This window comes from Oryctolagus cuniculus, chromosome 5 (genome assembly GCF_964237555.1).
Source record: "Oryctolagus cuniculus chromosome 5, mOryCun1.1, whole genome shotgun sequence".
Classification (NCBI taxonomy): domain Eukaryota; kingdom Metazoa; phylum Chordata; class Mammalia; order Lagomorpha; family Leporidae; genus Oryctolagus; species Oryctolagus cuniculus.
Window position 1 is genome coordinate 158,947,588 of NC_091436.1, and position 22,245 is coordinate 158,969,832.

General features: G+C 48.4%; 1 protein-coding gene across 7 annotated transcripts in view; it reads right to left on the minus strand.

Annotated features, from left to right (window-relative positions):
• Positions 1-22,245, minus strand: part of TMEM170B (transmembrane protein 170B) — a 121,858-nt gene that overhangs the window by 39,679 nt on the left and 59,934 nt on the right. The window lies entirely within an intron of this gene.

Consider the following 22,245-nt stretch of genomic DNA (forward strand, 5'->3'; position numbering starts at 1 on the left):
GATGGGGCAGGGGTAGGGGCGGGAGGTGCAGCCCAGGAACACTGAGGAACCGCCAAGAACTCTAATTCCAACCTTCGCTCTGCACGGTTCAGTGGCCCGTGGGCTGGAAGAAGAAAGTGATGTATGTGATTTAGTCCATATGAGACGCTTGACCTCCCCAACTTCATGCTTCAACAGGCTCAGCGTGGGGGCTGAAGCCAGCAGAGCAGGGCCGGAAGTGCAGAGCTGGGATGTTGACAGAAGAAGCATTCTGTGTGTTCCTCTCTGGAGGCTGCCTACACACACACACACACACACACACACAAAACACACAAAAACAAAAAAACCCAATCCTCCAACAAGCTGTCTTGCGGTAGCTTTTCTGCTTATATTCATTTTCAAAACAAATTCATCTGGCATGGTTCATCATGGAAGAATTAGTTCTTGGGTAACACTGGAACCATAAAAATACCCTCCTCTGCCCTGGGTCATTTCCGGGAGACCCCTGGATACACATGTGCCATGAGAATCCCTGAGCTGGGGCTCCTGGAGTGACCAGCACTTAACCTCAGCTCTGGACTGCAGATCTCCATGCCTGGCGTGCAGCAGGGGTGTGCAATGATTCCAGGATTGGTGGGAAGTAGGACTCATTTTCGTTGTCAATTGTTTACAAGTCTAGGCAGAGGCCAAGCTTCTCTGGCATGCCCACCCCAACCCTTGCAATCCTGTATTTACTCTCTCATTCTGCCTCCCCCACACCTTTTCTATGCCCTCTTCCTGGGACACCCACGGCCTTTGAATCCCAAGAGCTAAGACATTGGGGGAAAGCACAGAAGGAAGCCCCCAGCGTTATCTGAATTGGCTCATCCAAAGAGAAGGATACACGGCTCTGTATCAACAGAAAACACTGTGGTGCTTCTCCAGTGTCTCTTCCTGCACACAGATGCATGATTTCAAAATATTACTCCTTTCAGCATTAATCAGCTGTGACTGCTAGCAAATATCAACATTTCTTTATCTGATTAACCAACTATTTACGTGACTATAGTATTACCCGAAATCTGTGCATTGCAGCAGTGATGTGCTGATAAAGGAGTTCTTTAGGGGGGAAATGGAACGACATAATCCCTGTTCTTGTAGCATGTGCATATTTCCATTGTGTCAATAATCCCACCACAGCCACTCTCACACTATGACCTTGCGTCACTGAACTACTGAAGAGGGAACCGGGAAAATGCGTGCACAACTGGCTCTCCCGGGCCAGTTCCAGCCAGCTCCAGCCCACCACTTGGTGGGTCTATTTCGGAGCAATGTTGAAACTGGCTGAAATCAGCTTAAATTCCTACATTATGATTTTATTGTCGATTTTCTCCTTCCTCTGTTTGTGCCAGGAGCACCTGGCTTGGCAATAGGCAGACACACGTTTTGAAGCTGAACTTTTGTGGCACTGGAGACTAAGAGGAGAGATTACTGCAAACCAACCAGGATGGGGTCCTGCCAGCAGGCTCCTCCTCCGCAGGTCAGAGATTCACAGGGACATCAAGACCTCCAAGTTCTACTCACTCATCACTGCAAGCCACTTGACCCTGTCACTGCTGGAGCAGCATGCACTGACGTCAGCCCCTTCCTACAGGAACCCAGCTCACCCACAGCCATGACAAGTATTCAATACATGTTAATCAAATATGAATGTGTTTTCTAATAGGGTCCTGGATGCTCAGCATTAGGACACCCTAGGGTTGCTATTCTGAGCAAACTCAACCCGACCCAACAGGCATGGGCCAACTGAGCGGGGAAGGAAGGCAATGAGTGATGTTGGGGAAGGCAGGATAAACACCAACCATCCTCTCCAGGGACGGTGGGCTCGTTCTGCTGATACGCGAGCGGAAGACAGAGCTTGCCACTGCAGGTGGTTCTGGGAAGGCTATAAATATTTTGTTCAGGGAAGGTAATACCGGTCATTAAGAACCACACTCAGAAACATCATCATATCTCCTGAGAAGCAATGGCCCCTGGAAGCTGTACAAACAGCCTATAACAGTAGTGAATACAGTTTCCTTATCTTTTAAAATAAGTTTATATATTATTTTATTTACTTGAAAGAATCACAGATGTAGAGAGAGAGAGGAGACAGAGGGAGAGATTGAGGGAGAGACATAGAAAGAGATCTTCCATCTGCCATTTCACTCCTCGAATGGCTGCAACAGCCAGGACTGGTCCAGGCTGACAGTGGAGCCTAGAACTCCATCCAGGTCTCCCATGTGGGTGGCAGGGCCCAATTACTTAGTCCATTGTCCACTGCCTTCCCAGATGTATCAGCAGGAAGCTGGACCAGAAGTGGGGCAGCTAGGACGTGAACCAGTGCTCACATGGGATGTTGGCATTGCAGGCAGCGGCTTAACCTGCTGCACCATGATGCTAGCCTCCAAACATTTTTCTTTTAAAGAAAATAAATCTTTTCCTTTGGCTAAAAAAGTACTGAATAGTGTAGTACAGGAACATTCTCATTGTGCCCATTGAATTCCCTAAATTAAGTCCTTTCTTCTAACAACCAAAGTGTCCCAGGCCAGTGAATGGCCAGGTGTCTCTCCCCAATGTGCTGAGCGACATTTGGAGCCAAATGTCAGGTGTTCTGCCATAGAGCTTCCCAAACTGAAATATGCAAATGAGCTACCTGTGGGTCTCATTAAAATGCAGATTATGCTTCAGTCCCTGGAGGGTGGGGCCGGTCTAGCAAGCTCCTGGAGGCAGTAATGCTGCTGCTCCAAGGACCATGCTGTGAGCAATGGGGATCTAGAGCCTTGTTGGACCAGGTATCAGGTCCGCTTTCTGATTCAGGTCTCAGCACCCAGAAGCCCCAAAACTATGTGAACCCCAAATCAGTAAATCACGGGCTTCCCAAAGCTGGGACCAAGGTCAGCCTGTGATCACACAGTGAACCCTTAAACCAGATCAGATAACTTGAGAGTCACAGCCCCCAGGCCACCAGGCCACCCAGGCTGAAGATAGTTCCTCCTCTGGAATACCTAGCAAGTGCCACCATGGGCACAACCGGCCTAGGTTTTATCATCGAATCGAATCTCTGCCCCTCTACTATCTTTCGCCATAAAAGGAAAGGCTTCCCTTGGGGGAATCCCCAGGAAGCTTACACAGGCTCCCCTTGCAGTCACCACTGTTGTCTGTTGTCGCTGATATTACAGTAAGGGCTGTGATGCCAGCGGGCCGGAATGTGTGCTCCACATACCAGGATGCTTGATTCTTTGTGATTAGCCCCCATGAAAACCTCTGGTACTATGAAACTGATGCACTTATTTTTATAAATTAAATACTAGGTGCTCAGCCAGAATCCAAGGGCATTTCCCACCTTGAAATGTGAGAGCCAAAACCAACCAAACCCCTCCGTGTATTTCTCTTTTTTTATTACAACCGTGCAAACAATGCTACTAGCATCATAGCTTCGCCTCAAGATATGGTATCACCCCTCACCAAGACAAAGGATCAAAACAGGCTTTGTTCTGGGACTTTCTGTTCTGTGGCCAGGGAGTTCCTGTAGGATTTGTACTTGCTGATCCTTGGAGCACAAACTGGATTCCTTTCAGTCTCCAGTAGACTAGTTCCTGTAACCAAGACCCGACTAAAGGCTTGCCCCCTTCTCCTATGCTAACTGTGCCGTTGCTGTCTGCAAGTTCAGCCATAAAAAGGCCCAGTCCCTAGTGAGGAATTTCTCTCTTGCCAAGGCCACAGTGGGGCAAATTTCTACCTCTGTACATGTCTGGGTTTCTTGCTAGTTTCCTAGGGCCAAACAGAGGTTCTATTCACAGAATCAATTTTTAACATATTTTTGGACATCATTAGGTACAATTTCTACAATTCGCAGATGAGAAACCTGTGGCCATGAGCTGTAAAGTGCCCGAGATCATCTATCCAGTTTGTGACAGATGAAGAGCTAAGATCCTGGTGGTTTTCTGATTCCAGACTCACTCTGGGCCTACTGCTGCCTTCAGATCATGGCTGATACCAAGAGGCTTCCCATCCAATACAGGAAGAGTGGCATTCCAAAGCTTCCTTCACAACCAAGTCTACTCACTGTGCATGGACCCCTTCTTAAGACTGGCTTACGGGGACTCTGGCGATCTAAATGGTATCAGGCTATCTAAATATCACCAGATGAGTAGTCAAGTTTCCCCAGATGCAAGAACATCTAACACTGGGTATGTACTTGGATGAATCAGTATTTCCTGGGTCATAGTCTCCCAATTTATAACACGGAAGTAGCAACAGATTGTCACCCGTCCTGCAAGGTTGGCAGAAGATAATTTAGGAGGAGGTTTTATTCTAACAATTATTGCATCAACAGGCTGCAATAAACCAATAAACAGATACCTATGCACCTGAGTTTGGCTCCTGGAAAATCCCTTTAACTACTCTGGCTATCAGTTTTCATGATTTTCAATATGTGGCAATGGCCTGTCTCTCATCACTCTGCAAAAGGTTGAAATTAGATGGATATTAAATCAAGGGTGTAAATGCCTGGTACATGGTTAACATTCCATCACAAGAGTTCACAATTTACTTTTTGTTGTTCTCTTTGTATATTGATTTTCCCTGACTCAACTTCAACAGGTTTCATTTCTGGAAATGAAAGGCTGATATTCGGTAAATGCTTCCAGTCTGTCAACAAATAGAAGAAAACATAATTCTGGACCTTAGGAGGTTTTATTGCCTGCAGAAAAACAAGAAGATGCACCAACCTGCTGAGCACTAAGCCTGTCCTAAGGACTTCACGTGTGCTATCTCTTTTAAAGCTGACGGCATCTCTGTAATAGGCATGACATTTGATGCTCGTTTTATGGTGGAGGACGTGGAGACACCAAGAGATAAGTAATGTGTCCAAGGCCACAAACCCTGTAGCACCATCAGCTTGAGAGCTATTCATGGACTGAGACGCTTACAGCCGCCTGCTGTTCATGCCCTCGTGGTCAGATCCCACGTTGTTTCTTCCAGGGTCCATTCTGGTCTTCAGAGTTTCTTGATGGAATTTTTAATTTTTTAATTTTAGTGTTATTATTTCTGCTGGAGCTGCCATAATCAAGTACAACAGACGGGGCGGCATATACAGCAGACATGGGTTGATTTCCAGTTCCGGAGGCTGGAAGTCCAAGATGAAGGTGTTGACGGGATTGGTTCTTTATTGGTGTTCAGAGTCATCTTCTCCCTGTGTCCTCACGTGGGCGCCCTCCTGGGCGAGCCTGAGTCCTCCTCTCCTCTTCTTGTCCTTGTAAGGACACCAGTCAGATTCAGGGAGGCCCACCTTACTGCTCTCAGGTTAGCTTCATGACCATTTTTAAGACCCAATCTCTGTGGGGCTGGCGCCGTGGCTCACATGGTTAACCCTCCGCCTGCAGCGCCAGCATCCCATATGGGTGCCGGTTCTGTCCTGGTTGCTCCTCTTCCAGTCCAGCTCTCTGCTGTGGCCTGGGAAGGCAGTGGAGGATGGCCCAAGTGCTTGGGTGCCTGCACCCACATGGGGAGACCAGGCGGAAGCACCCGGCTCCTGGCTTTGGATCAGTGCAGCGGCAGCTGTGGCGGCCATTTGGGGGGTGAACCAACGGAAGGAAGACCTTTCTCTCTGTCTCTCTCTGTCTCTCTCTCTCACTGTCTAACTCTATCTGTCAAAACAAACAAACAAACAAAAAGACCCGATCTCCAGAGGCAGCCATGGTTGTTCTGAGGTTCTGAGGGTTAGGACCTCAGCACAGGAATTCAGGGGCCACGATGTAGCGTAACACTGTGATCCCCTCACTAATCTGTCTCCTCCAGAACGAATCCAGGGCAAATGGAAGAGGAAGTGCAGAAGGCAGTCTCTGGCTACAGCTGGGTCATGGGGAGGCCAGGCTGGTGTGAGATTCTCTCTCTGGGCCTCCCGATGGACTCTGGACCTCCCCCGAGCCGTTCTGTGACTTGGGCAGATTCCATTCAGCTCCTCTGTGTTGCCCCATCACCCCCAGAGTGCACAGAGCCACATGTGAACCATAGCTCACGATACGTGCAGAGCGTTCTTAGGATGTGTGTGTCCCCGAAGTTCCACTCAGGCAGAGCAGAGAGTCACCTTTCAAAACGCCTTTCTTCACTCATCATGGTAACGGGGTTGCATGGAACCTTTGCTGGCTCAATTAACACAGCCCGTGCTGGTGGTACCCTGTCTCTACCTCTGAGTCTCTTCTTTGGTGCTATTTTTTCTGGACATGACTGCCAGGTACAGAACCAACCAGAACTGATGGAGAATGCATGCCTCCAGGAACAGCCCTCCTCCACTGGCTCTAGCTCCCTTGTTCCTCACCTGGGGTGACACCGTCTCCGGGAACTCACGAGAGCGGGAGTGAGCTGCAGTCCCCTGCACTGACGATGAGCTGGGACAGCACGCCACCGACTGCCTTCCCTGCCTCACCTGTCTTCCCTCCCTTCTCCTGGTATTTTCAGGGATCATCTTCCAAATACACTATTTCCACACTATGTGATCTGAACAATGGTAGACCTGAGCTACACAAATCAATTAACAAGATTGAACATAACAGCTATGCTATGTATTCCCCCAGAATTTCATATTTATTACCACTATAGACAGTTACATATTTTGTGGGGCACAGTATAAAATTAAAGTTGTTTAAAAGCAGGGGAAGAAAGTATTATTTATGATAATATAATATAGGGGCCCGTGCTGTGGCATAGTGGGTTATGCCTTCGCCTGTGGCACTAGCATCCCATATGGGTGCTGGTTCAGTCCCGGCTGCTCCACTTGTGTTCCAGCTCCCTGCTAATGCATCTGGGAAAGTAGTGGAAGATGTCCTAAGTTCTTGGGCCCCTACACCCATGTGGGAGACCTGGAGGAAGCTTCTGGCTTCAGATTGGCTTAGCTCTAGCCATTGTAGTCATCTAGGGACAGAACCAGTGGATGGAAGCCTTCTCTCTCTGTCTCTCTTTCTGTTACTCTGCTTCTCAAATGAATAGATAAGATATAATATAAAGGTTTTTTCCTTGCTTCTGCAATGTCTCAACTCACCGTACTTTTGAATTTGCCATTTAATATCATTCTAAATCAAGAAAAATTAAAACTTTAAACTTAGCATGGGCCAGTGCTGTGGCATAGTGGGTGAAGCCGCCACCTGTAGTGCCGGCATCCCATGTGGGCACCGGATTGAGTCCTGGCTGCTCCACTTCTGATCCAGCTCTCTGTTGTAGCCTGGGAAAGCAGTAGAAGATGACCCAAGTCCTTAGGCCCCTGCACCCATGTGAGAGACCTGGAAGAAGCTCCTGGCTCCTGGCTTCAGGTCAGCACAGCTCCACCCGTTGCATCCATCTGGAGAGTGAACCAGTAGATGGAAGAACTGTCTCCTACCCCTCTGCCTCTCTGTAACTCTGCCTTTCTAATAAAATAAATAAAAAAATCTTTAAAAAAAAAACTTAGCAAAAGCTGTGCCATTCATCTTCATATTGTGCCATATCCACTTTATCTATTTTTAAAATTTTTTTGTTTTTTATATTTTTTAAGTTTTTGTATTTACTTCAAAAGAGTTACAGAGAGGGAGAGGCAGAGACAGAGCGAGAAAGAGAGATTCTCCATCCGCTAGTTCACTCTCCAGATGGCCCCAGTGACCAGAGCTGGGCTGATGCAAAGCCAGGAACTTCCTCCATGTCCCCAATGTGGGCGCAGGGGCCCAAGCATTTGAGCCATCTTCCACTGCTTTCCCAGGCCATAGCAGAGAGCTGGATTGGAAGTGGAGCAGCCAGGACTCAAACCTGCGCCCATATGGGATGCCAACATTGCATTTATTTATTTGTTTGAAAGGCAGAGAGAGAGAAAGAGAGAGAGAGAGAGGTTTTCCTCTATATTCGCTATGCCACAGTAATGGTCCCACCATGTCCATTTTAAACTCAAATATAAGAGCATTTGTCTCACAAGCAGAATCACTGCAATTGCATAATTCATGTTATGTAACACATGCATGGATATGACATTTTTTCTTTCTCAGAATGGTAGAAATACTGCACAAAACTAAGCTGACTTTTGGTTTCACTCCTTGGAGTACACACGTTCTACCAGCAGCCTCCACCTTTGGTTTGCTGTGAGTGAAGCCCGAAAAGAACAAGAACTCAGTTGCCTTCTCTTTCCCTTTCAGTCTGTGTCTTCATCTTCAAGTGATGTTGGCCAATTCAAAGAAGCGACAGGAGTGAGAAGCGACATCCTAGGCTTCCTTGGTCAGCTGTATTTCTTAGAATGGCATTGGCTTCTTCCTTCCTTCCTTCCAAGCAGGTCTGATTCAAGTGGAAACTGCCCCTCTTGGGACTTGCAGGCCCCTCCTCACTTCGCCCCTTCTCATCAGCTGTAGACCCGCTTCCCTCGCCTTTGCTTTGAGTCTTCCAGAAACTCCCGCACGTGGTGGGCCCACTGGAATCACACGTCCATGGAGCATCACAGGCACGAGATGCGAACAGCAGCAAGGACCAGTGTTCTTACTCAGTGCACGTGGGACTCAGCTCATATTCCTGTCCCCTTATCCCAGCCACGTTCACTCACCACGCACACGTTCAAAGATACCATCATTAAGCACTTCAAGAGGGTAAACAGCGGCCGGCGCCGCGGCTCACTAGGCTAATCCTCCACCTTGCGGCGCCGGCACACTGGGTTCTAGTCCCGGTCAGGGCGCCGGATTCTGTCCTGGTTGCCCCTCTTCCAGGCCAGCCCTCTGCTGTGGCCCGGGAGTGCAGTGGAGGATGGCCCAAGTGCTTGGGCCCTGCACCCCATGGGAGACCAGGAAAAGCACCTGGCTCCTGGCTCCTGCCATCGGATCAGCGCGGTGCACCGGCCGCAGCGCGCCGGCCGCGGCGGCCATTGGAGGGTGAACCAACGGCAAAGGAAGACCTTTCTCTCTGTCTCTCTCTCTCACTGTCCACTCTGCCTGTCAAAAAAAAAAAAAAAAAAAAAAAAAAAAGAGGGTAAACAGCAATATCAAATCAGAAATGGGACACCACAGAGCACAGGGCCCCATCTAGGGCAAGCCCCTGGGACTAGAGAGCAGGAGACTGTGACACACTGACCAGCCCAAAGTGGGGAGCGCGACAATGCTTCACAACTATGGACATGGCACTGCTGACAGGCCCTCAGCATCTCAGAAGACAATGTCTGATTATAATGACAACGGTACTATTTCTAACATTTTATCATTCCTTCAGGGTAAGCACCTCACGAGGTTCAAGCAGATCTTATTTAAGACCAAGCATGGGGGAGAGTGTTCAATCTAGCTGTTAAGATGTCCATTAAGATACCCACATCCCATATCAGAGTACTCGAGTTTGAGTCCTGACTCAGGCTCCCAGTCTCAGCTCCCTACTGCAGACCCCGAGAGGCAGCAGTGAAAGCTCAAGTGATCAGGTGCCCACACCCACGTGGAGATCTTGACTGTTCCCCCAGCTCCCAGCTCCATCGGGGCCCAGTCCTGGCATTTGGGGAGTGAATTGGTGGATAGGAATTCACTCTCTCCAAGTCTCTCTCACTCCCTGTCTTTCTCACTCTCTGCCTCTCAAATAATAATAGTTTTAAAAACTTTGAAAGACTGAGAATGAATTTAAAGAACACACCTGCTCCCTTTTTGGGGTTCTCCTTCCATCACTTAGAAAAATGGAAAAAAAAATCTTGAGTGCTTCTGAACATATTTGGTGAGAGCAAAATTCTTTCTAGTTACTAAGATAAACCCCAAGGTTATTTTTCTTTTAAACGCTAAGGTGTTTTGGTAAATAAGTTTTTGGCCTGAACATACCCACAGACACACACACACACACACACACACACACACACACCTGTCCTCGATTTCCCCCAGGCCCTCGGGGAAGTGCAGCACCAACAGGTGCATGATGTGGCCTCCATGGCCGGGGCAGGAGCTGGTCACCGGTTTCCAGCCGTGTGCCAGCCAGCCCTGCCTGTGCCTCAGCTGTGAGCGTTGCTGCAATGTCTGATGGTTTTCAGTACCGGGCCCTGCGGAGGAACATAAACAATCTGGCCTTTTCTGAACAAGACTCCCAGTGTATGTGTGTGCGTGTGTATGCAACTTCCTAGAAACCGGGGCTGTTTTCTCTTGCCAGGCGCCACAGCGGGCCTTCCTGTGCAGGGGGTCATTTCAATAAGAACTCTCGGAGCTTAGTAAGTGGAGAAAAGAAGGTCAGTCGCAGACAGGATGTTGGAAGACGCCCTGAATGAGCCTCGCTGGGCAAGCCACACCAGCAGAGCCAAGAATGTGGGCCAGTCCCCCAGGAAGTTACCCACGGGCCTGCACTGCATGATAACCAGACAGCCAAAGCCTTTTCTAAACAACTAAAACAACAATGCTTGAAATTCCAGAAAATCCTCAAACAATGACTGGACATTCCTGAGTCCCTGTTTGCTTATTTGTGCACCAAGGACTTCCAAAGAAGCCAGAAACTGGAGTTCTGCCTTGGGTTTCAGTAAAGTGCGCGTAACCACGCGCTGGCAATAGCCTTGCTGCCTAACGCCCTTCCCTCTGTTCAGGGCAGAGCGGGTCTCCCCTGGACACGTCAGTGTCCGCTGGAGCCCTGGCCACTCCCAACAGCCATCGGGGCTGGAGGCCAACACAGAGCAGCCAGCACCACAGACTGGAAGAAGGGGAGAAGACGGCGGCTCATGGTAACAGGGATGAAAACAGGTCCAGTGAGAAAGCTCTTCCTAAATGAACAAAAAGGTTACTTGGGGAACTAGAAACTTCCTGTATAGCTGCCTGACTTGAAGACAATATCAAAACTCCTTTAGGACATAGGTTTATATTTTTTAGTTAAATCATCATATACATACATACATATCTATGTAGACCATATGATTATATGTTGTACATATAGAATGAACTGTTTAATAATATTCTGAATATTCTTTTAGAGATAAATATAAATATCCACAGAATGTAATTATGCAAATAATGAAATGGTAAGTATATATGTAGAAAGGAAGTGTATTTCACAAAATTCACGGTGGAGCAGGCACTGGAGTGGCAGTTAAGGTGCCACGTTGGAGGCCCATACCCCACACAGAGTGCCTGGTTTAGAACCCAGGCTCTGCTTCCAATTCCAGCTTCCTGCTACTGCACCCCTGGGAGGCAGCCAGTGAAGTCTCAAGCACTTGGGTCCCTGGCACCCACATGGGAAACCCAGATTGAGTTTCTAAGTCTTAGCTTTGGTCTGGCCCAGTCCCAGCTGTCAGGGACATTTACGGGGTAAACCAGTGAGATCTTTCTGTGTGTCTCTCTGCCTTTCAAAAAATAAAAATAAAATGTTTAAATGTTCATGGAGAAATGGAAATAAAGATGTTCATTTTGGTGCAAAAAGTTTTGAAATCCAGGCATATGTTTTCCATTATCCATATTTTTCATGACCTTTCTGAAGGTCTTCATAATAAACAAATGTATCCTAACGCTTTCTTGCAAGAAAGCATAGGGACTCTCATTTACCATGTTTTTAAAGCTTTATTTAATTCATTAGAAAGGTAGGGCAACAGAAAAAGAGAGAGGGAGAGACAGAGAGAAAGAGATCTTCCATTGGTTGGTTCACTCCCCAAATGATCACAACAGATGGAGCTGGGCCAGGCAAAAACCAGGAATCTCCTATATGGGTGCAGGGGACAAAGCACTTGGGCCATCTTCCACTGCCTTCCTGGGCTCATTAGCAGGGAGCTGGATCAGAAGCAGAGCAGCCAGAACTTGAACTAGCATTGCAATATAGGATGCCAGTGTCACAGGTGACACAACACCAACCCTCATTTTTTCTCACTGGCTCAAGAAAATTGACCTCAGAAATGTTATTGCAAGCTTCCCTCTGCCATCTTGGCTGCACACTGGATTCTCTCATTCCTGCTGTGCTTTTTGTCACATTGTAACTTCTAACAGGACATGCAGTTTGTTTAGTGCTTACTGTTTATCAACCACCTCCCTCCCTACCCTGTCTCCCTTCCCATGTAAGTTTTCAAGGCAACAGTTTCTTTTGTTCTCTCCCAAGTATACATGGCAATGACTGGCACACAGGAGATGCGCACACTTTGTTCTGAATGAATGTCCACGTCTGCTTTGCTTTCCACAACTTAAAGTCATCAAAGGACAAGTGCTGCGGAGTAGCAGGTTAAGCCTCTTCCTGCAGTGCCGGCATCCCATATGGGCACTGGTTTGAGTCCCAGCTACTCCATTTCCGATCCAGCTCCCTGTTAATGGCCTGAAAAGCAGTGGAAGATGGCCCAAGTGCTTGGGCCTCTGCACCCACATGGGAAACCTGGAAAAATCCTGGCTCCTGGCTTTGGATCAGCCCAGCTCCAGCTGTTGTGGCCATTTGGGGAGTGAACCAGCAGATGGAAGACCTCTCACTCTGTCTCTCCCTCTCCCTGTCTGTAACTCTACTTCTCAAATAAATAAATAAATAATTTTTTTAAAAAAAGCCATCAGATACTTACAGTGAGTGAGACTCTAAATGAAAGGCTGAGTTGGAACTGGAGGGTTATTTTCTGGGGGCTGGGGGGGTGCTTAAATTCACACACACAGCATAGGGGTATAGATGAAACAGGACTGACTTTGATAGGGCAGATGGGAGCATTTGGACCTCCTGGAACAAGGCACAGCAAGCCCATGCTGTCTCCTTGCTTGGGCAACCTCAGAGCCAGCCCTCGGATGGCATCAGGCTCCCCATTGCCAGTTGGACAGAGACAGGTAGCACCGAGACTCCAGCATCTCCCCATTCTCTGTCCCAAGACACTGGGAATTTTCTGGGCCCATCTCCCAGGAGCGGGAATTCAAGCCTGGCCAAGTCTCCTAAGAAGGCTGGCAGCACGAAGGGTATGGAAGAGACTCTGGCCATGGATCCAGAGGCTGGAGGAGGGGGGGAGCTATGGCAGATGCCTCACAGCACAGTGGGGGAAGCCCAGAGGCGAGCTGACTTGGCTCCTCTTGTGTGCACCATTTCCACCAACTGGCTTTACTTCTGCAAAACTTTTCAGCAAACCTTTTCCTGGCAAAGTTCAGATGATTTCTAAAATAAACACAACTCATTGTGCAGCTGCCTCCACAGACTGTGATGGAAAGAAAGAGGCCTTGGAGGAGCACAGGGCTCGAGCCAGAGGCAGGTGCAGAACAAGACGGGATGGCTTTTGGGCTCAGACCTTATATTCCATCCAGTTTACTAAATCCCTGTGCTACTCCTCCACTGCCCTGCCCCAGTCAGATGCAGGCTCTTTGTCTACTCTCACTTCCTCTCTAGTCCAGAGGTTGGCTCTGTTTTAAGAAGATGGTGACCAAAAACGACATTAAGCTGTTGTTGGTTTCTCTAAAGAAGATGTAGCTGCCTGGAGTTGTGGATCCAGATTTTACAAATCATAAAGATGCATATGCATGTGCACCAACTTTGGCATTGCCTGGGGATGAGATGAAACATGCTCCATTTCAAAAAAAAAATATTTACTTGAAAGGCAAAGTAACACAGAGAAAGGGAGAGACAGAAGAGAAAGAATTCTTCTACCTGCTGGTTCACTCCCTAAATGGCTTGTTGCTGGGGCTGGGCCAGACCAAAGCCACAAGCCTGGAACTCCATCTGGGCTTCCCATATGGTTGGCAGGGGCCCAAGTGCTTGGGCCATCTTCTGCTGCTTAGCTGCATTAGCAGGAAGCTGGATTGGAAGCAGAGCAGTCACAACGGAACCAGTGCTACCATATGGGGTACTATCCTTGCAGGTAGCAGCTTAACCCACTGTGCCGCAACACCAGCCCTGAAACAAGATATTTTCTTGTCTTTTGGAACAATGAGGGCCCCTTCCAGTTAAGTCATAAATCTCTGTCCTCACCAACTACAACAGGAGAAGTCAATGCAAATCTCCTTATAGTCAGAGATTACTCGGAATAAAATTTGGAACAGGATTTGAGGAGGAGGGTCACTTCTGGCTTTCAAACGCAAATCAGGAATTAGGCAGCCCTCTTTCCAGCTGGAGGCACACTCCGCACTTTGAAAATGACTATTAAGGGAGCAGGTGTTAACAATTTAAACCCCTTTGCCACGGGTGGGTACCGATCTTGGCATGCTAGCTGGGCACACAGAGAATGAGGGGCTGGTCTAGGGTCTCAGGCTGGGGGCTTTAGTTTGGAAACATTAGCAGACCAGCCCGAGGACTTCCTAACAGATGTAATGGCTTAATTATCACTTGAATCAGAAGGCCAAGGTTTCTTAAAGGGCTTAAAGGGCAGCTTCCTTCCCTTAATTTTTTCATCCCACTGGCTGCACTCCGAGTGGACCCGTTCCCAGCACAGTTAGCAGCCTGCCTCGGTTACTTGGGGACAAGCAGCCAAACAGGTCTGTACTCAGCTTTGGGCACTGTAAACAAGACGTACTCTAATTAATGGAGGTGACTATGAGGAGGAGGAGGAGGCTGAACGTGCCAATGCAGATTGGAATTGACTCAAAGGGGAACCACGCATTACAATGGAGTCTAAAAGGAGGCCTTTCTCCAGCTCAGCTTCCATTGGGTGCCTAATCTGCAAAGAAACAGAGACGGCAGGAGATAAATCCTTCGTGGCTAGTGGACAGCCTTGGCTTGCTTCCCTGGCTGAAAACTTGAGGGGGCTCAGAGGAGGGAAGCATTTGCTGCTTAAAAACAGACTTAAATGTAAAATTAATGTGCCAAAATGTAAAATTAACGTGCCAGATCTTTTTTTTTTAAGATACATTTATTTATTTGAGAGAGAGAGAATCTTCCAGTCACTGGTTCACTCCCCAAATGATTACAACATCCAGGCAGGGCTGAGCCAGGTCAAAGCCAGGAACCAGGAATTCCATTCGAATCTCCCGTGTGCATGACAGGAGCCCACACATTCGGGACATTTGGGACATCTTCCCCTGCTTTCCCAGGTGCTTTAGCAGGGAGTTGGATTGGAAGTGGAGCAGCCAGGACGCTTATATGGGATGCCAGCATTGGTGGCTGCTTAGCCCACTGCCCCACAACACCACCGCTTGCAACATTGGCATCCTATATGGGCTGCTCCACTTCTGATCCAGCTCTTCGTTCATGACTTGGGAAAAGCAGCAGAAGGCAGTCCAAGTGTTTCGCCCCCTGCACCTGTGTGGGAGACCAGGATGAAGATCTTGGCTCCTGGTTTTGGCCTGGCCCAGCCATTGCCAATTGTGGCAATCTGGGAAGAGAACCAGCGTATAGAAGATTGTTGTGTCTCTCCCTCTCTCTTTATAACTCTGACTTTCAAATAAATAAGTCTTAAGAAAAAAACAAGAAGAAGGCTGGATCACACTGCAGCCATCTTATAATTTCTCTATCTAAAAGGTTAGGATGACTCATGTCAAAGACTCAACCCACCGCTTCACGTGGCCCCAGCTGTACTGCATTAAACTGAGGGCAGCTCTCGGAAAAAAAAAAAAAATTGTTAAGTGCTATGTTAGTTTTGGGGGACGTTTTTAGTGATCTTAGTAAGAAACAAGCCAACAAAATATTAGCTCAGAAACCCCAAGACTTTATGAAAAAAACTAGAATTTTAAAGACTTCTCTAATTAGGACACCTTGCAGAAATGTCAGGGTAGCGGCTTCCCTCCTTGTGGTCCAAGGGCATTTCTCAAAACTGGATTTTCAAGATTCGGTTTTCCTGGACTCTACCTGGAAGCTCCTTTTCCTGGGAGGTTCCGATTTCTCTGCACCTTGTTCCCTGGGAGGCCTGCCCTGTGTCCCCAGCCCTGATAGCTGAAACTCTATTTACAGCTCCCGCACACAGAACCCTTTTGTTCTCTCTGGGGCCCTCCTGCTGACACTGCGTCCTTCCTCTTTTGTAATCTGTGTGTCTGTCTGTATGTTTATCTCTGCAGGAATGTAGCTGCAAAGAAAGAAAAGCCAGCCCCAGGGCTTGCTCCCCGTGGCCTTGGGGGCTGTTTCTGTCTCTCAGAACAAAGCCTTCTCCCCAGAAAGGAGCCTGTGCATCCCGGGGAAACAAACCAGCCCAACCCCAGGTAACTGCGTCAGGCACGCAGGGTACTTACAACAGACGCTATGTTTTCCTTTGTTTTAGAACAAACGGTGCCTGGAAGTGTCCAGACTGGAGTGGAGGGAACAGGGTATCAGGAGAAACACAACAAGTGGTACCACCATCCTGTTGGCTGCCTTTCCGGGAGCTCCCCACGCACGTACCGGCCCCCTCGGGGCAGCGTGAGCTACTTCTTCCTGGAAAGCTCCTAATGAGGCCGGGTGTATGCTCCGCCCCTTGGCTCCAGGGGACTGTGTTTCCACGCCTTGCTCCTCCGGGACCCAGAAGCCCGGTCTGTGGCATTCTGCTGAGTTCTGTGCAGTCTGATGCCGTGGTTCACGGAGTTCTCCAAAAGGAAGCTTCTGGAGGCTGGGGAAAATGGGCCGTCTCACCAGTGTTAAGCCACCACCTGCAGCACCCGCATCCCATATTGGAGCGCCAGTCCCGCTTCCGATCCAGCTGCCTGTTAATGTGCCTGGGAAAGCAGCGGGAAAGAAAGCAGCTTGGGTCCCTGCCGCCCTCATGGGAGATCCAGATGGAGGCCCTGGCTCCTGCCTTTGCCCTGAACCAACCTCAGCCATTGCAGCCATTTAGAGAGTGAACCAATAAGTGGAGATCGATCGATCGATCGATCGATTTATCTATAGTTCGCTGTCACTCTGCCTTTAAAGTAAATATGAAATGTTTTTTTAATGGGCTGTTTCAGGCTCAGGGGCAGGATGGGCTTTGACGCATTCTATGCTTCCACAGAGCGGTGCACAGACATGGGATGCAATTTTAAAGGCCACGGTGAGGTCTGGGGGGTGTAACAGTGAAAAGATGCTGGGGCGTCCTGCTTTTCTAACAAAAACCAAAAGGACCCATCTGAGCCATCCTTCATCGCTCCCTGCCACCACTGAAACCAATTTGCTTATTAATATTTCTGAAATTAATAAGCTATGTGGTTCTTGCCACGAATTCAGAGAATTCTGAATACTGGCTCAAGTAGACCAGACGACATGGTAAGTTTTTTTTTTTTTTTTTTTTTAGCTTTTTATTCAGTGAGAGAAATGCATAGGAGAGTGAGAGCTCTATCTAAGGGAGAAAGGGAGGTCTAGAAATGAAGTTGGAATCCACACCAAGCAGAAAGCTGGCCAAGAGCCGTGTGCAGCAAGGTTTGGATATGAGCGGCTACTAGCAGCTTAGCACAGGCGCCCAAAGGCCATGCGCCCTGAAGGCGTGCGGCAACAAGGGCAGCAAAGGTCCACAATGGTGAAAAAGGGCTGGGCCCACCGTGTTCCAGGCCTTTTATCCACTTCCAAAGGGTAATGGTCACGTAGCCTGATTGGCAGGTGGGCATACAGGTGGGGTCAGGTAGGGGGATGAGGTCACACAGGGTCATGGTGAAGGCATGGCCCTCCAGCTCACAAATCTAATCAGTTTTATCCTGCATCATTAACACTGCACCAAATGCCCACTCCTGTATTTTTCATTCACCATGTGTACAACTTATGATGGGTTTATAAGGACATAATCTCCTCCAAGGTTGATGAGCATTGGTCTAAAAAAATAGAATGCACCAATGATGAGACAAGGTCTGTGGAAACTGCAGGACTCAAAGTCAAGGTCAGAGACAAAGGTGGCAATCAAGAGGAAGGGACAGGAAAATACAGTAGACATTGAGGTGGTGAGACTCACCCTGGTCGGGATGAATCAATGTCATTTGCCAAGTGGAGAGGCCATGTGCAGGGATCGGGTCATGGCAAGAGGGACATGGGTCAGGAATCCCTGTCTGACTAAACAAGAAATAATGTTAATATATACCCACAAGGCCTGGACCCACAGAACCCTTAAAATAACAGCATGGAGGCCATAGAAGCCATCCAGGTCACTCCAGGAGAGTGAGTTCAACAAGACTGTATGAGAAAAGGAAAAGACGTAGAATCCATTCCAAGAATTATTCCAAGTAGCCAAGTGGGGCCACCAGATGGCTCCCTCGGGGACAGCCTGCCCACTCTGCCATCCCTCCTATGTGACCTGATGGGCATTGCCCCTGTCTGGCTTTCTGCCCTGCAAGTCACTCCCCCTTCCAGCTGTGCCTCTCTTGGAGCCGTCTTATCTGAAAGGAAGAGCAGGGGCTTCCCTACGTGAGAGTGCATGGGAACTGCGCTCCTGCTTGGAGGCTGCCTAGCTATTTCTGTTACAGACATGCTTTTAAAATCAAATGGGAAGAAACAACTAGGTGAGTGATGGATGGATTGATGGCAGTAATCATTCCACAATGTGTGTGGATATCAAAACATTACACAGTACACCTTAAATACATGTGATTTTTATGTGTCAATCATATCTCAGTAAAGCTTATTGGGGAAAAAAATCAGAAGGAGAAGAACAGCTTGGTAAAGAAGTAATCATGGCGGTCATTTGTGTTCTGGCCTAATCCTCTGCCTGTTCCTAAACATTGGTCAATATCACCAATCCCAGAACTCGAGAAGAGTGCGAAGTCACCAGAACAAACTATTTTAGAAAACAAAGAAGAGAATGGAAGCGGACATGTGGCTGTGGGTAGGACGTCTAGGCCTCAAGACACCTGGGTTCTTGCAATTTTAGGGTGGGAGGAAAAAGAAATGGAGATGAGATGTCTCATAAGGAGAAGGGGTAGAGGAACCCACACAAGAGCAAAGCTTGCACACCGCGCAGTTTCACTAGGCACTGACTTGGTTGTGGGAGCAGTGAAGTATTTTGAGAAAGAGCTTATCATCGGAGAACTGTGCAGAGCATGGAGTGGGATGAGCTGTTTATTCTGGCCAAGCAACAGCATAACGTTGGGGGGTCCTGGAAGGAGGGAGGAAGGGGAACAGAGAAGGAGGGATGGAAGGCAGGAGGCAAGGAGGAGAAGAGGGGAGCGAGCTCTCTGCTAACGTTCTGAGCATCTTTCAAAGGTTCCACAGTCACCTTCCCCCTGGCAGGGGAGTTCAGTTCCCCAGATACAAGACCAGCGTTCTGGTGCTGTCCAGTTCAGAAACATGAGCAGATAGGCATTGCTGCCCCAAAACTGTACACCAGAGCTTAGACAGTTTCACCTCCGGCTTCTCCCCCTTCTTGTCTCCCCTCCAAACATTACTAAGTGCATTCTTTTTGATAATCTTTCCTTTTAAAGGAGATACTACTCTCACTGAAAGGTCAAGCAGCTAAAAATACTTAGTTCGGATTTTCCATGCGCTTTTCTGAGTGATCTCTTTGCTTCTCATCTTGCCTGGAAGAAATGACCGGAGCATTTTCCACCCACAGGGAATCGTTTCCAGGCACTGGGGCCAATGTTTGTCTTCTTGATGATCTTTCCCACTTCACCCGCTTTGGTCTTATCGGGAAATTTCAGAAGAACTAAAAGAAAGACTCACTTAGCAAAGAGTTGAGCACCGCTTTCACATTTTAAGCCGAAGGGCCCGAGTTCCTTTTCAGGAAGCCCCTCTACGAGAGCAGAGGGGGAACACTGCTGCAGGGGATTCTTGCCTTCCCAGGTCCTTTGGTCCCCTGCAGCAGGACAGCCAGGCCAGCTCCACCCTGCAGGAGCCCAGACCAACCAGTCCACCTGCACAGCTGCAGCTGGGGGCCCACGGAGGCCCTGACCCCCTTCTTCTGGGCTTCCCAACCTTGAACCTATGGACACAGCATCAGAGAGAGAAAGGAATGTGGCCACTCTCAGCCTTGGCTTCATGCCTGTCCCACTCCCTACCATCCCCAGCCACTGTGTGGATGATAGGATTTGTGTTTTCTACGGTTTCTGTCTCCTTCCCTCTCCTCCCCCGAAGAGGAGATGGCTGTTATTGCTCCTAGTTGCCCTGGTGGACTGGGGGTGAAGTAGACGGGGGGATGACCCTCTATCAGCCCAATAGTCCCAAGTCTCCTCATTTGTTATCAGAAAAACAAAACAATACACAAAGGCATCATGTATGTGAACAGCATTGTCAGGTGAGTTAGATGAAGTGAGGGTTTCTGTTGTTGTTGTTGTTGGATTAATATACATATGAAAAGAAAATTTCAAAAAATACAAAATGAGAGTTTTCCATGGATCAGGGCCTCCAGGTGTCATGGTGCACCTGCCTGTAGGAACACACAGCAGATACACATCACATAGAGCAATTTGAGGGGCATCCCAGGAAGGGACCCATAGTTCCTATTATCAGAATCACTAGCGTGGGCCAAGACACCAAAGATCCTGTTCAACAGATTCTTCCTGGGACAGTCTTTCCTCTGTTTCTCTACCAGGAAAAATTCTCCTCTTTCTTCTACATACAACTCTCAGTTTACCTGCTCAGCACGTTATGTGTCTTCTATATTCTCACAGCAACTGACTCCTCACAAGTACTCACCTTGTCATTTTTTTAAAAAAGATTTTATTTATTTATTCGAGAGGTAGAGAGAAAGGTCTTCCATCTGCTGGTTCACTCCCCAAATGGCTGCAACAGTTGGAGCTGGGCCAATCTGAAGTCAGGAGCTTCTTCTGGGTCTCCCAGATGGGTGCAGCACTTGGACCATCCTCCACTGCCTTTCCAAGCCATCAGCAGAGAGCTAGCTCAGAAGAGGAGCAGATGGGACATGAAGTGGTGCCCATAGGGGATGCTGGCACCGCAGGCAGAGACTTAGCTTAGTACACCACAGTGCTGGTCCCCATTTTTTATGCCTATCTTTCCAGGACACATCCCTCTTCCTGTCAGATCCTTAAGTCTTCTAGGCCAGACTCCATCATTCTCCTGTCAACTAGGCCCTGACTTTGGACTTGTGTGTTTGTCTTTGCATCGTTCAATGTCAGAAAGAACCCTGCTAAGTCAGTTTAGCCAGAACTCTCCACCCCACCTCCTCCTCCACCAGCCCCTGGGGATGTCTGATAACCCTGGCTGTGTGCAGCCACTACCCTGCTGGGTTGGTCTGGCTAGAATCCCCCTTGATCTTGATGCTTCCTCCCAGTAATTTTCTACCCACTCACTTTGCATTCAGAGTCAAGCCAGGCCTCTCTCCCATGGCAAAACCCCACTGGGGCTGTCCCTGCACTTGTCTCAATAGTGCCCCCTGAATACAGTGTCTCTCTGCTGTGAGAGCTTTTCCTTAAACACATTCTTTCACTAAACCTCACCAGAACAGACTCCATCCCAGGGCACTGGCAGGGTGTTGGGAGAGTGGGCCTGGGTGGCGCAGCCCTGGGCAGGCAGCCTGAGGCCAAGAGTCCCTAAGAGCCAGGGCAGCTCACCTATGTCACAGTTGTACCTGAAGCGAACACCTGTCCTCAAGCTGTGTCAGTTCCTTCCCAGGTCCAATTAACTCTCAACCTGTTACTACTTCCTAGTCAAGGAGGGTTCTCTCCCCCCTGCCCCTTCCTCTCCCTCTTCCCTCTCCCTCTCCCCCTCCCTTCTCCCTCATTAAAAATTTTTCAATTTAAAGATTAAAAAGCTGCATGCTTTTTTTGCTTCAAAGTACATCATCAGCCTTTGATTACTTTAACTAAATACCAAGAAAAGCTACTTAGGAAGGAAGGTTTATTTCAGCTTATAGTTCGGAGGTTCACGGTCCACACTGGGTAGCCCTACTGTGTTAGGCACTTGGTGAAGGCAGAGGATGGCGAAGGGGGGAACCACACAGGGGCCAGGAAACAGAACGAGAAGCCAGACTGAACTTAGCTAGAATGATCAACCCTCTCGCGTGGAGGCCAGGTCCCAGTGACTTGGCCCTCTCATTAGGCTGCCCTCCCAGTTGCCATTAACAGATCAAGTCTCCACCCCTAATGTGTCAACTGTGAACATCAATCCATCAGCCATTTTCCTAAGACTTTGGGGTTTAAGTGTCTGCGTGAGTTTGGGGAGTCAAACTCTGTACAAAGCGTAACACAAGGTCTTGAATGTTTTGAGAACATTTTTCAACCCCCAAATTAGTCCCCATGGGAATTTCTTTTACGATTACAAAACTGAGAGACCAGGAGTGGATCATGGGAGATGGAGGCAGCCAGAGGAGGGTGAAAGATGAGTTATGTTTGTTTTTAACCTATTTTTCTCAGGATTATCTCCTCTCTCGGGAGTTTCCTGTTAGCACAGAACTGCTCTCTGCAGAGTTTTCGGAACTGAGTAACCACCATCTGACCTACCCCTGGCATGTCAAAGCATGGAAGGAAAGAAAGGGGGAGGGAGGCGGAGGGAGAAGGAAAAGCCAGGAGACTGAGGTAGAAGGGACAACGTGGCTCTGAG